Source organism: Lagenorhynchus albirostris, chromosome 20 (genome assembly GCF_949774975.1).
Source record: "Lagenorhynchus albirostris chromosome 20, mLagAlb1.1, whole genome shotgun sequence".
Classification (NCBI taxonomy): domain Eukaryota; kingdom Metazoa; phylum Chordata; class Mammalia; order Artiodactyla; family Delphinidae; genus Lagenorhynchus; species Lagenorhynchus albirostris.
Window position 1 is genome coordinate 38071084 of NC_083114.1, and position 12130 is coordinate 38083213.

The 12130-nt window shown below is 43.5% G+C and overlaps 1 long non-coding RNA gene across 1 annotated transcript; it reads left to right on the forward strand.

Annotated features, from left to right (window-relative positions):
* The first annotated feature begins 226 nt into the window (after positions 1–226).
* LOC132511331 (uncharacterized) lies at positions 227–11613 on the forward strand. The gene is made up of 2 exons (XR_009537592.1): positions 227–590; positions 11328–11613. It is a non-coding gene; the product is annotated as an uncharacterized LOC132511331 (long non-coding RNA).
* The last annotated feature ends 517 nt before the right edge of the window (positions 11614–12130 follow it).

A 12130-nucleotide genomic window follows, 5' to 3' on the forward strand; every position in this document is an offset into this window, starting at 1 on the left:
CTGCGCCCATTCGCTCGCTGGTTTCAAGGCCCGGGGTTGGCTGGGCGGGCAGCGGGATGGGGGCGCGGATTGGCCGAGGGGCGGGAGATTGGGGTGAGGCCGGCCAGAGCCTGCCGCTGATTGGATTGGCCTGGTAAAGGCCGTGAGCTGAGGCCGTCTGAGCGCTGGGAGGAGGGTGGACAGAAGGTAAGACTCCGGGCCTGCTTGATTGGCTGAGATACTAGACGTTGATAGGATAGGGCACCCTAAAAAACTGGGGAGAGGAGTTTGGGGTCGGGGCCTCGGAAAGGCGGGAGGTGCCCCACCGCTTTAGAAGCCCGGCGCAGTGCACGACGGGACGCCCCCGGGAAGGGGCGGAGCCGTGTCCGGGCTGCGGTTGGGAAAGCGCAGTCACTCCGAGGGGCGTGTTGAAGAGGGTTTCGCGGGCTCGAGCGGGGGAGGGGGGGACCGTTAAAACCCTGCCCCGCGCCGACAGGAAGCTGCTTTAATGGCTAGGCCTACCTGGTACCAGGTTTTCGGCTGGGAAGGACCTTGAAGACCATGCGGTTCAACTTCCAATTTGCAGATGTGGAAACTGAAGCCGAGAGAGGGTATGCACCTTGTCCAAGGTTACTCAGCCGGTTAGTGGCCTTACTGGGACTGGACTCAAGCGCTCCTGACTGCTCTTGGCCTTACACGCATCTCCTCCAAGGAGGTGAATGCTAATACAGTTACTTTAGACCTATTTATAATTTGAGGCCTGTGCTGTTATAAGGTCTAACTTATGTGGTTTGGACAGTTGGATTTCTCTTACACTCCCATTCATAGCTATTAGGTACTTGAAAGAATAGAAATGTTTCATCTTGCGAACGTGGCACTTTTATAAAGGCGCAACCGTGAACCAGAAAGAATGTGTGTACAGGCATAAAGAATCGTGGTTCTTAGCCTTTTTAGTTGTAAGCCCTCAAAGAAACTAATGAAAGATTTTCTTAGCAAAATGAACATAAAGAAAATGTGCGTACAGTTTCTTGACTTCCCCTTACATTGGTACAGGGGCTCCAGGTGAAGAATTTCCAGAATTGTTACATTTTCACCATATTGATCTAGGGTTAATTGGATGCAGCTAGCTTACAGAGCTCTTTGCCATATAGCTTCAGCTTGTGGAAAAATTGCCCTACTCTAGCCATACTGGGAAAACCTAAGAGCAACTCTGTCCTTGTTGAGAAGTTCCAACCAAGAGTTAGGAAGTTTCCTGGTGGTCTAGTGGTTAGGATTCCGTGCTTTCACTGCCGTGGCCTGGGTTCAACCCCTGGCTGGGGAACTGATATTCCATAAGCCACGCAGCGCACACACAAAAAAAGAATTAGGAAAGGTTGGCCAGCTACCTTTATTCCTTAAAGGAAGACGAGATCTTTCTCTGCCAGAAATATCTGGAGTTCTAAAGCTGGAAGTGTGGGGACACCGTTCCTTACCCATCCTGTGACTATTTGATTTCCTGTGGCTTAGCAGTCCTTTTAATCTCAGCCTTTTGCTTCATCTATCAGCTGATGAAGAACTGCCCTGTGTGTGTAACTTTATTAGGAATCAATGAAGATTGGGATGACATCCATCAAAATCTTTGTATTGTCTTTATGAGTATTACCCATACTACAAATGATCCGCAGTTCTGTTTCACTCCAAGCCAAGTTTCTCCTGTCCTTTTATCAGCTCAACATCAGTCATGATACTACCAGTGAGGGGAAATGGATTTTTAAAGTAGCTGGAATAAAATGCTGGGAAGATAAATGTTTTGCAGCAAAGTTCCAGTCAAACATAAGGTCCTTACCACAGCCAACTGAAATGATTTTTTAGTTGAGCTAAGATAGGTGCTTTGTAGTCCCTATCAAAAACAGCCAACACTGTCATGCATTCAGCAGATGCTACTGGGCGCGATAATGTGAGTGCTTAGCACTCAGATTCCAGAAACTGACTGCCTGAGTTCATAACCCAACTCTGTCACTTCTAAGCTTGTGTGATTTTCTTTGCTTTATGTAAAGTGGGGCTAATAATTGTACCTGCCTCATACACAACTTTTAGGAGGTCTTAGTGAGTTGACACATGTTAAGAGCTAACACTGCCTGGCATCTTGTATATGTTGTATATACATTGGCTATTATCTATTTAGCATGTATTTTGAGCGAAGCGAGTGGTTCTTGGCCCTTGGCCTATTAGGGAAGAAAGACTTTAATCAATTAATCTCACAAACAGATGTAAAGTTGTAAAAGTGAGAGATACCAAAGAATGACCCAGCCAGGAGGCTCAGGGAAAGCGTACTTGAGAAAGGAAGAGTTAATTCAGGTGGAGAAGGGAAGAACAAACATGTGCAAAGGCCCTGTGGTGGGAGGGAGCTCAGAGATTATAAGAAACTGCAAGAAAGCCGGCACACCCAAAATACAGGGAACAAGGGATTGAGGCAAAGCTAGAGTGTTGAGTAAGGGAAAGACCATGTGAGAGCCTCACATGCCAATGGTTTTGTCTATATCCTAAGACCAGAGGGCAGCTACTCAAAGGTTTTTAAAAGGTCTTTGGTTGCAATGTGAAGATTAAGACTGGAAAGAGAGGAGCAGATGCAAGGAAACCAGTTAGGAGACCATTGCAATAATCCAGATATGAGCTGATACTTGTAGAAAGGAGAAAGGTAGAAGGAATAGTGGAAATAGAGATAGGTATTGAACTTGGTAATTGATTGGAAGGAGAAGGAGGTGTCACTGGTGCCTGCTAGATTTCCGGATGGTGATGCCATTTGCAGTGTTTCCCAAGTAGGAGGAATTGGAGGCCATGTGGTTTAGTGAATGTGGAGAGGTACACAGGGGCTTCAGGTTGTATTTCTTGAGCTGTGTATGGAGTCCATGGGTTTTAATATGCTATTCTCTATAACAGGAATATTCATGTCCAATGAACAAATTCTGAAATTAAAGAGAGAAAGTGGATTTCAGTCTTACTCTGCCACTTCTTGCTGTCTGATCCTGAGCAAGTTACTTAACGTCTTAGTCTTGTGAAATGGGAGAATCTCTGTCATACCATTGGGTGATCTGAGCATGAATGGGAGTTGGGAAAGTGCTCGGTGCAAGTGTCTTATGACGGGAGTTGTTCACCAGTATCTGTTAAACAATGAATTGGTGAATGGATGAGATCAGATGGCATTCTCCAGCTCAGTCCCCCCACTAACCCATGGTGCTTATGTGTGAGGAGACTGTCTGCGAGAGGAGAAGCAATCACTCTATGACCTGATGCCTTTTCCTCCTGAGCAAAGCTGGCTGACCTCAGAGGGGTACATGCAACTCGTCCTTATGTCCCGTGAGAAGTGATGGTCTAGCTTTGTAAAACTTAACTTCACCGTCTTTTCCAGTGTTATCCACACTAGGGCCCATGTGTACCATTGGTCCAATCAAGCCGGTCATATAATTTCATCCTGCATAAGTGCTCAGCACTATCCTAGGCCTGTCCCCTGCCTAGGTTCCCTCCTCATCTCTCCCAGTCTTCAGGTCATGCACAAATTTGTTTCTTTGTTCATTCATTCAACTACATGAATTTATTAGATGTACCCCCCACCTCCCAGGTTATGTCAGGTATAACATGGGGATGTGATAAAGTCCATAAGAAAGTTTCAAACCAAATGCTGTCATGGAGCTAAAATATCAGAGGAGGAGGAGAGATTTTTTTCCTGACTTGTGAGAGTACTTAGTAGACAAGGGGGTTTTGAGCTGAACCTTGAAGGACTGGAGAACTTTGTAAATATAGAGTTTGCAATGAAGCCTTCTACAACTAAGGTAGTGCACATTTATATCTTCACTTACTAACAGTGTGATACTGGGAATGCTTATTTGATATCTTTGTGTCTCAGTTTCCTCATCTGTAAAATGGAGATAATAGTTTTAGCCAGGGTTGGCTTATAGGTGTGAGACCTATACAGTCACACAGGTGCTTAGAAATGCTGGCCCCTCACTTGGTTTAATGCTCTGCTGTCACCATGTTGAAATTCTTAATAATTTTTGAACAAAGGGCCCTGCAAATTGTGTCCTGATCTTGCCTTGTAGGATTATTGCAAAGTCCTAAGAAGTTAATACATGTAAATTTCTTAGAACAGTGAGGGCCTGGCATATGATGGGGGTTCAGTAAGTGCTAGCTGTTATTATTGTTATTATCCTCTGAACTCTTACTACAGTGTAGCTCACAATATACCTCATAGTTTATTTAGCATTTAAATAACCAACAGATATTTTTGAGTGCCTGTTCTATAAAGGCACTGGATGGGTCACAAAGATGAATAGGACAGTACTTCCTCCCCTAGTTGGTGGAATAAAGCATGTATTTTAAGCATACTAATTAGTAATAAATAATAAAATATGTCATATGATGAGTATAGAAATTTTTAAAAATAGATTTTTGGGCTCCACCTTCAGAGAATCTTAGTAGCTCTGGTGTGGGGCTTCAGAATCAGTCCCCCAGGTGATTTTATTTATTTATTTATTTAAGGGTTTGTTTGGTTTTTTTTTGATGTGGACCATTTTTAAAGTCTTTATTGAATTTGTTACAATATTGCTTCTGTTTTATGTTTTGGGTTTTTGGTCACAAGGCACGTGGGATCTTAGCTCTCCGACCAGGGATCAAACCCACACCCCCTGCACTGGAAGGTGAAGTCTTAACCACTGGACCGCCAGGGAAGTCCCTCTGCCAGGTGATTTTAATGAACAGGCAAGTTTTAAACCATGGGCATTAACTCCAGGGAGGTCATGTGGAATAGAGGCAAAAAGCTTGGCATTAGAGTTGGTCAGGCTGGGGTTCAAGTTCTGCCATCTACTAGCTCTGTTACTTTGCATAAGTTACTTAGCTTCTCAGTTTCCTCATTTGTAAACATTAAAACCATACTTTAAAGATTAAATTTTAAGATGGTTGAAAAGCTGAGCACATAGTGGACACTTAATTATGGGTTTTTTCTCTAGAAGGGGGAGATGGTATCCCAGGAAGGGGCAGTCAAAGAGGGCTTCCTGGAGGAGAGGATAATCCACCCCCATACAACCAGTATGGTTTGGATGGGGAGAAAATCCTCTGATTACACACTCTAGCAACAGCCAAGATATTAGGTGAATATTAGAGGAATGCTAAGTCACAAAATAATTGATGGGATTTAGCGGCTGATTAGAGACAAAGGAGAGAGAAGAATGAAAGGTGAGTCCTAGGTCTCCAGCCTTGAGTATTTTTGAGAGTAATCATTTTAAAAACAAGATCATGTGTCGGAGATCATGAGTTGGTGCAGGAAGGTGGGGTAGAGGTTAGGGGAGGGGTCGTGTGTATCCAGTTTTAGAAACGTTTAGTCTTTCATGTCATAAGGGGACAATCAAGGGAAACTGTACTTTTTTTTTTTTTTTTGGCTGGGCCGTCCAGCTTAACGGATCTTAGTTCCCTGACCAGGGATTGAACCCGGGCCCCCGGCAGTGGAAGCTCTGGGTCCTAACCAGTGGACCACCAGGGAATTCCGAGAAACTGTACATTCTTGATTGGGATTTGGGAGAAAGGCTGGTGCTTGGGAAAGAAGAAGTTAGAAGTCAATAGATCAGAAACAGTCACTGAGCTCCCAAGGATAAATTATGTCTTAACATTCTATAAAGAGAGAAAGAAAAGGAAAAGATTTTGGAACTGGAAATGGGGTTACAAACTAGTAGGCACTAAAAGTGAGAGGGAAAAAAGAAGGAAGAGCAGAGGTAGAAAAAGAAGTGGGAGAGTGGACTGTTCATAGCTATGGTGGTCTGAATAATGTTCCCCAAAAGATGTCCATGTGCTAATCCCTGGAACCCAAGAATATGTTACTTTACCTGGCAAAAGGGACTTTGCAGCTGTGGTTAAATTAAGGATTTTGCGATGGGGAGATTATCCTGGATTGTCTGGGTGGACCCAGTGTAGTCACAAAGGTCCTTAGAAGGAGACAGGAGGATAAGAGTCAGAAAAGGAGATGTGATGACAAGAGGTAAAAGCCTGAGTGATGTGGAGCCATGAGCCAGGGAATGTTGGCAGCCTCTGGAAGCTGGAAGAGGCAAGGAACAGATTCTGCCTTAGGGCTTCCAGAAGGAACACAGTTCTGCTGACCCATTTTAGACTTCTTTCAGAACTGTAAGAGAATAAATTTGTGTTGCTCAAAGCACTAAGATTGTAGTAATTTGTTACAGTAGTGACAGGAAACTACTGCAGTGGTTAACAACTGAAAACAATCCAAATACCTAACAGTGATGGATTGGTTAAATAAGTTACAATACATTAGTATGATGGACTACTATAATTGTAGTTAGCCATTAAAAATTATGCAGTAGGGCTTCCCTGGTGGCGCAGTGGTTGAGAGTCCGCCTGCCGATGCAGGGGACATGGGTTCGTGCCCGGGTCTGGGAAGATCCCACATGCCGCGGAGCGGCTAGCTAGGCCCGTGAGCCATGGCCGCTGAGCCTGTATGTCCGGAGCCTGTGCTCCACGGCAGGAGAGGCCACAGCAGTGAGAGGCCCGCGTACTGCAAAAAAAAAATTATGCTGTAGAAGATAATTTAATCGTGTGGGAGATGTTCATAGTAGATTGCGAAGTACAGAAAATAAGTTAAAATATTGTAGGTATTTATGTGGAAAATTCATCAAGAGGTACACCTAAGAGTTATGCATTTTTTGCACTGACTGTATGGTATACCTCAAAAAGTTTTGCAGATTGCACATAGATGTCCTGTTTGGTTCAAAGAAGGGAAGCATGTATTATACCTGTGTATTCATGAATAGGGAAAAGACTGGGAATGTATAAACCAAATGTTAATAATGGCTGTCTCTGGGTGGTAGGATTACAGATGATTTTTATATTATTATTATTATTTTTTTTTTGCTGTATGCGGGCCTCTCGCTGCCGCGGCCCGTCCTGTTGCGGAGCACAGGCTCCGGACGCGCAGGCCCAGCGGCCACGGCTCACGGGCCCAGCTGCTCCACGGCACGTGGGATCTCCCTGGACCGGGGCACGAACCCGCACCCCCCGCACCGGCAGGCGGACCCCCAACCACTGCGCCACCAGGGAAGCCCTATATTCATTTTTTATTCTTCTCTGTGTGTTCCAAGTTTTCTTCAGCGAACAAGTATTACTTTTTTGATCAAAAAATATATTTAAAAAATTAGTTTTTAAAAATCAAGGGAAAGGAGTAGGGAGAAAGTCTGGAGAATGATTTGCAAGCTCAAGGGCAAGGGCCCTGCAGCACCTGGCACAACCAAGCCTCTATAAACTATTATCTGAAAATAGGTGATTTTATTTTGGCTGGGGTACCGGGGGCATGCTGCATGGTATGTGGGATCTTAGTTACCCGACACGGGATCGAATCCTTGCCCCCTGCATTGGAAGCGCGGAGTCTTAACCACCGGACTGCCAGGGAAGTCCCAATAGGTGGTTTTTTAAAACATTGTATCCCCCCCACCCCAAAGCAGAAAGGGACTCAGTACTGGGGACATAGAGAGAAGGAAGAAGAAGAAGAAAAAAGGCAAGAATATAGAGATAAAAGCTTCCTGGATCCTGAGTTAGGAGGGCCTCCAAGAGATGTGAAGGAAGTGGAGCAGATTGTCTAGTCTTACCCCGGCCCGGTTCTGTGTTTGTCACAGTCTGGAGACAGACCAAACACCCTCAGCCGTTTTCTCCTTTCATTTATTCAATCCTCCTTTATTTTCTTCCTTTGTTCTTTTTCTAATTATCAAAGTAATACATGCTTCTCACTGGAGAAGTTTGAAAAGCATGAAGAGTTAAGCAGAAATCACCTGTAATCCCAAATTATATCCACCACTGAAATATTGGCATACTTCTCAACGTAGTTCAATTTTAAATGAAAATTGAAATATTATTATGTAACATTTTTGTCACCCCCCCCCAAAAAAAATGTACTTTCAAGAATTTTAAATTGGTTCAACTCATTGTCAGGTTGTGTTAAAAATTAGTATGGGGGCTTCCCTGGTGGCGCAGTGGTTGAGAGTCCGCCTGCCGATGCAGGGGACATGGGTTCGTGCCCCGGTCTGGGAAGATCCCACATGCCGCGGAGCGGCTAGGCCCGTGAGCCATGGCCGCTGAGCCTGCGTGTCCATAGCCTGTGCTCCGCAACAGGAGAGGCCACAACAGTGAGAGGCCCGCGTACCACAAAAAAAAAAAAAAAATTTTTTTTAGAACCAGTTTACCAGTACCACAGCTTATGCCCCTTTGCAGTCAACCCTCCATCTTACAACTACAGTCTGCTTTCTGCCATCTTTCTTTTGCATTTTTAAAGGATTCTAGGGACTTCCCTGGTGGTCCAGTAGTTAAGACTCCATGCTTCCAACGCAGGGGGCACAAGTTTGATCCCTGGTCAGGGAACTAAGATCCCACATGCCGCTCGGCGTGGCCAAAAAATTAAAAAAAAAAAGAATTCTATAAATAAATCATGCAGCATATACTCTTTTGTGCCTAGCTTCTTTTGCTCAGTGTTTTTTTTTTTTTTTTGAGATTCATCAGCATTGTTGCACATAGCAATAGTTCATTCCTTTTTGTTGTATTCCATTGTATGGATATACAACTTGGCCACAGCCTTTATTTTGGTTTCCACAGGAAGGAACAGGTGAAGCTGGGTAAGCAGGCTTAGGATTGGCTAGTTTAATAATTTCAGTGGACATTGGGGCACAGGGACTATCTCTAGTTGTCTGGTATCTGGCCCTGGGGTGATGAGGGCAGAGGAATAGTGACTCTAATTGTGAGAGCCTGATAAAGTAGGTGGTTGGAGTAAGGGTTTTGGATCGGTTGTTTATATATAAAAGGTGCACTGGCAGGAGAATGGTTTACTATCTCTAAGAATTGGCTAGTGTTGGGAGGGCCAGTCTGTCCAGGGCTAGCAAAGCCCCAAGATGTCAAATACAGAAAGTTTTTTAAAACACGATTAATACACCTTGTTGAAAGGTTAATCTAGGGACTTCCCTGGTGGCGCAGTGGTTAAGAATCCACCAATGCAGAGGACACAGGTTCGAGCCCTGGTCCAGGAAGATCCCACATGCCGCAGAGCAATTAAGCCCATGCAACACAACTACTGAGGCCGCGTGCCACAACTACTGAAGCCCGCATACCTAGAGCCGGTGCTCCACAACAAGAGAAGCCACCGCAATGAGAAGCCCGTGCACCACAACAAAGAGTAGCCCCTGCTCGCCACAACTAGAGAAAGCCCACGTGCATAAATGAAGACCCAGTGTAGCCAGAAATAAATAAATTTATTTAAAAAAAAAAAGAAAGAAAGAAAGGTTAATCTAATCTAGAAAGAATCTGAACTCTGGGATGCTAAGCATAGCTGAAACAAGCCTACATAACAGATGGTGCGACCTGGCCCCCTTGTCACACTTGGCCCTAAGATTCTCCTAGCCAGGATATTACCCTACAGTCAGTAGATTGGAGGATCCTTTGGGAAAACTGACCAGCTCAAGAAGAAATACCTATAGACACTGTATTAGTCTCCTAGGGCTGTTATAACAAATTACCAAAATCTTGGTAGCTTAAAACAAAATAAATTTATTCTCTCTCAGTTCTGGAAGTCAAAAGTCTGAAATCAATCAAGTCTGAAAACATGTCAGCAGGGCCGCGTCCCCTCTGGAGGCTCTAGGGAGCATTTCTTTGCCTTTTCCAGCTTCTGGTGGCTCCAGGTGTTCCTTGGCATGTAGCAGCATCACTCCAATCTGCCTCCATCTTCACATAACTTTCTCCTCTTCTCTCTGTCTCTCCTCTGTGTTATCTCTTATAGACACTTGTTATTGGGTTTGGGGCCCACCCAGATAATCCAGGGTGGTCTTATCTCAAAATCCTTAACTTAGTTACATTTGCAAAGACCCTTTTTCCAAATAAGGTCACATTCACAGATTATGGGGATTAGGATGTGGATATATCTTTTGGGGGGGACGCTATTCAACCCACTAAGAGCTGAGAGTCCCAAGTGAAAGTCAACTCACTATAGTAATGCCCAACTGCAAAGCCCTGTCTCAGAACACAGAGCTTCCAGAAAACTTTAGTGCCTCAGTCTTAAACATGAATGGACTGTCAGAGATTACCAGGTAGTTGAAGAAAATCTCTAACATGAAAGACAAAGACCAAACAAACAAACAAGAACAAAGGAACTTAGAGGATACAGAAACAGCACAGAGACCAGAACAAAACAAAGTATAACTTAAAAAGATGATAGGGGACTTCCCTGGTGGTCCAGTGGCTAAGACTCTGAGCTCCCAATGCAGGGGGCCCGGGTTCAATCCCTGGTCAGGGAACTAGATCCCACATGCATGCCACAACTAAGAGTTTGCATGCTGCAACTAAGACCCGGTGCAGCCAAAAATAAATATTAAAAAAAAAAAAAAAGGTACTTCCCTGGTGGTCCAGTGGCTAAGACTCCACATTCCCAATGCAGGGGGCCCGGGTTCGATCCCTGGTCGGGGAACTAAGATCCCAGATACCGCAACTTAGCCCACACACCATAATGAAAAGCCCATGTGCCACAGCGAAGACCCAGCACAGCCAAAGTAAATAAATAAAAATAAATTTATAAAAGGATGATAAATATTCTTAGATATGGAGATGTTACATCCAAGAAATAAGAACAGAAGGGTATGTATATTAAAAGAATGAAACAGATCTTAATATGATAACCAATAACTTCAATCAAAGGGTTGGAAGATAAAGTTGAGAAAATATCCTGTTTTTAAAAAAAACGCTGGGGAATTCCCTGGCGGTCCAGTGGTTAGGACTGCACTTTCACTGCCAAGGGCCTGGGTTCGATCCCTCGTTGGGAAACTAAGATTCCACAGGCTGCGCAGCCTGGCCCTCCCCCAAAAAATAACCTGGAAAATTGGCATGAAAAGATTTTTAAAAGCTAGAAGTAGCCCAGGAGGATTAACATTCAACTAAGAGGAGTTACAGAGAAATAGAGAAAAGTGGAGGGAAAGCAGCATTGAAGGAATAATTCAAGAAATCAAGTCAAAACTAAATGGCCTACATCTCCAGAATGAGAAGCCCACTGAGTGCCCAACATAATGGACGGGAAAAAAATCAGAAATTTCAGGTCATTGAGTAAATAGAGGAAGGTTACTAAAAAATTCTGAGAGAAAAAGTTAACGTTCAAAGGAACAGCCGTCAGAATGGTACCATGCTTCCCATCAGCCATGCTGGAAGATGGTGGAGGAATGCTTTCGAATTATTTATGACCTCTAACTTTATGAATTAGCCAAATTGTGAATTCAGTAAAGTAAGCATATTTTCAGATGCGTGAAATCTTAAAAAATTTTACTTCCTACCCATGTGCCCTTTCTTAGGAAACGTCTGGAGGATGTGGTACACCAAAACAAGAATAAATCAAGAAACAGGAAGACGTGATCCTGGAAACAGGATATTCAACAGAGGTGAGAAATGAAGAGAATCTTCAAGATGATGAAAGGAAATCCCAGGGTGACATAACCTGGCTGCAGGCCTTTGAGAGTGATCAGGACTGGGGCAGGAGGACAGAAGGGACGTCTCCAAGAAATCAGATGGAATGAATAGAGGAAAAATTTACACTTCTGGTGATGGTGGAGAATAAATTCATTATAGGGACGTGGAAAACTAAGCCAAAAAAAAAATTTTTGTTTTGAATTAATGATTAACTTCAGGAAAAAAATGTTTTAAAAAACTGAGAAAGAAACAAAGCTTAATCATAGTAGACTAGCTTGGCTGTGGATAATAGTTATGGAGGCGTAATTGTGTCAACAGAGTATGGATGTTGATCTCCACCAACCCCAGCACTTGTGGGCTTTCCTTTGTAGACTGCATTCCAGCCAGCAGGAGTGCTCTTTGTTCCAACTACCCAGGGCTTCTTTTCTTTAAATGGGAGTTAAGTTAATTAAATTCAATTAGTAAATTAATATATTAATAGAGTAAATTAATTGTTGAATTAAAATATCAGTAAAAAATGAGTCTAAGCAATACACACACACATTTTTTTTTCTTTTTTAGACTAAACACCTTGAAAAGATTATCAAGCTTTAAACTTGTGTTCTAACTAATTTGAGACTTTTGATTTACCCAAACAACATGTAGTGTATACCCAGCCTTCATCCCATTAAATAGGGAAGTTAAGTGC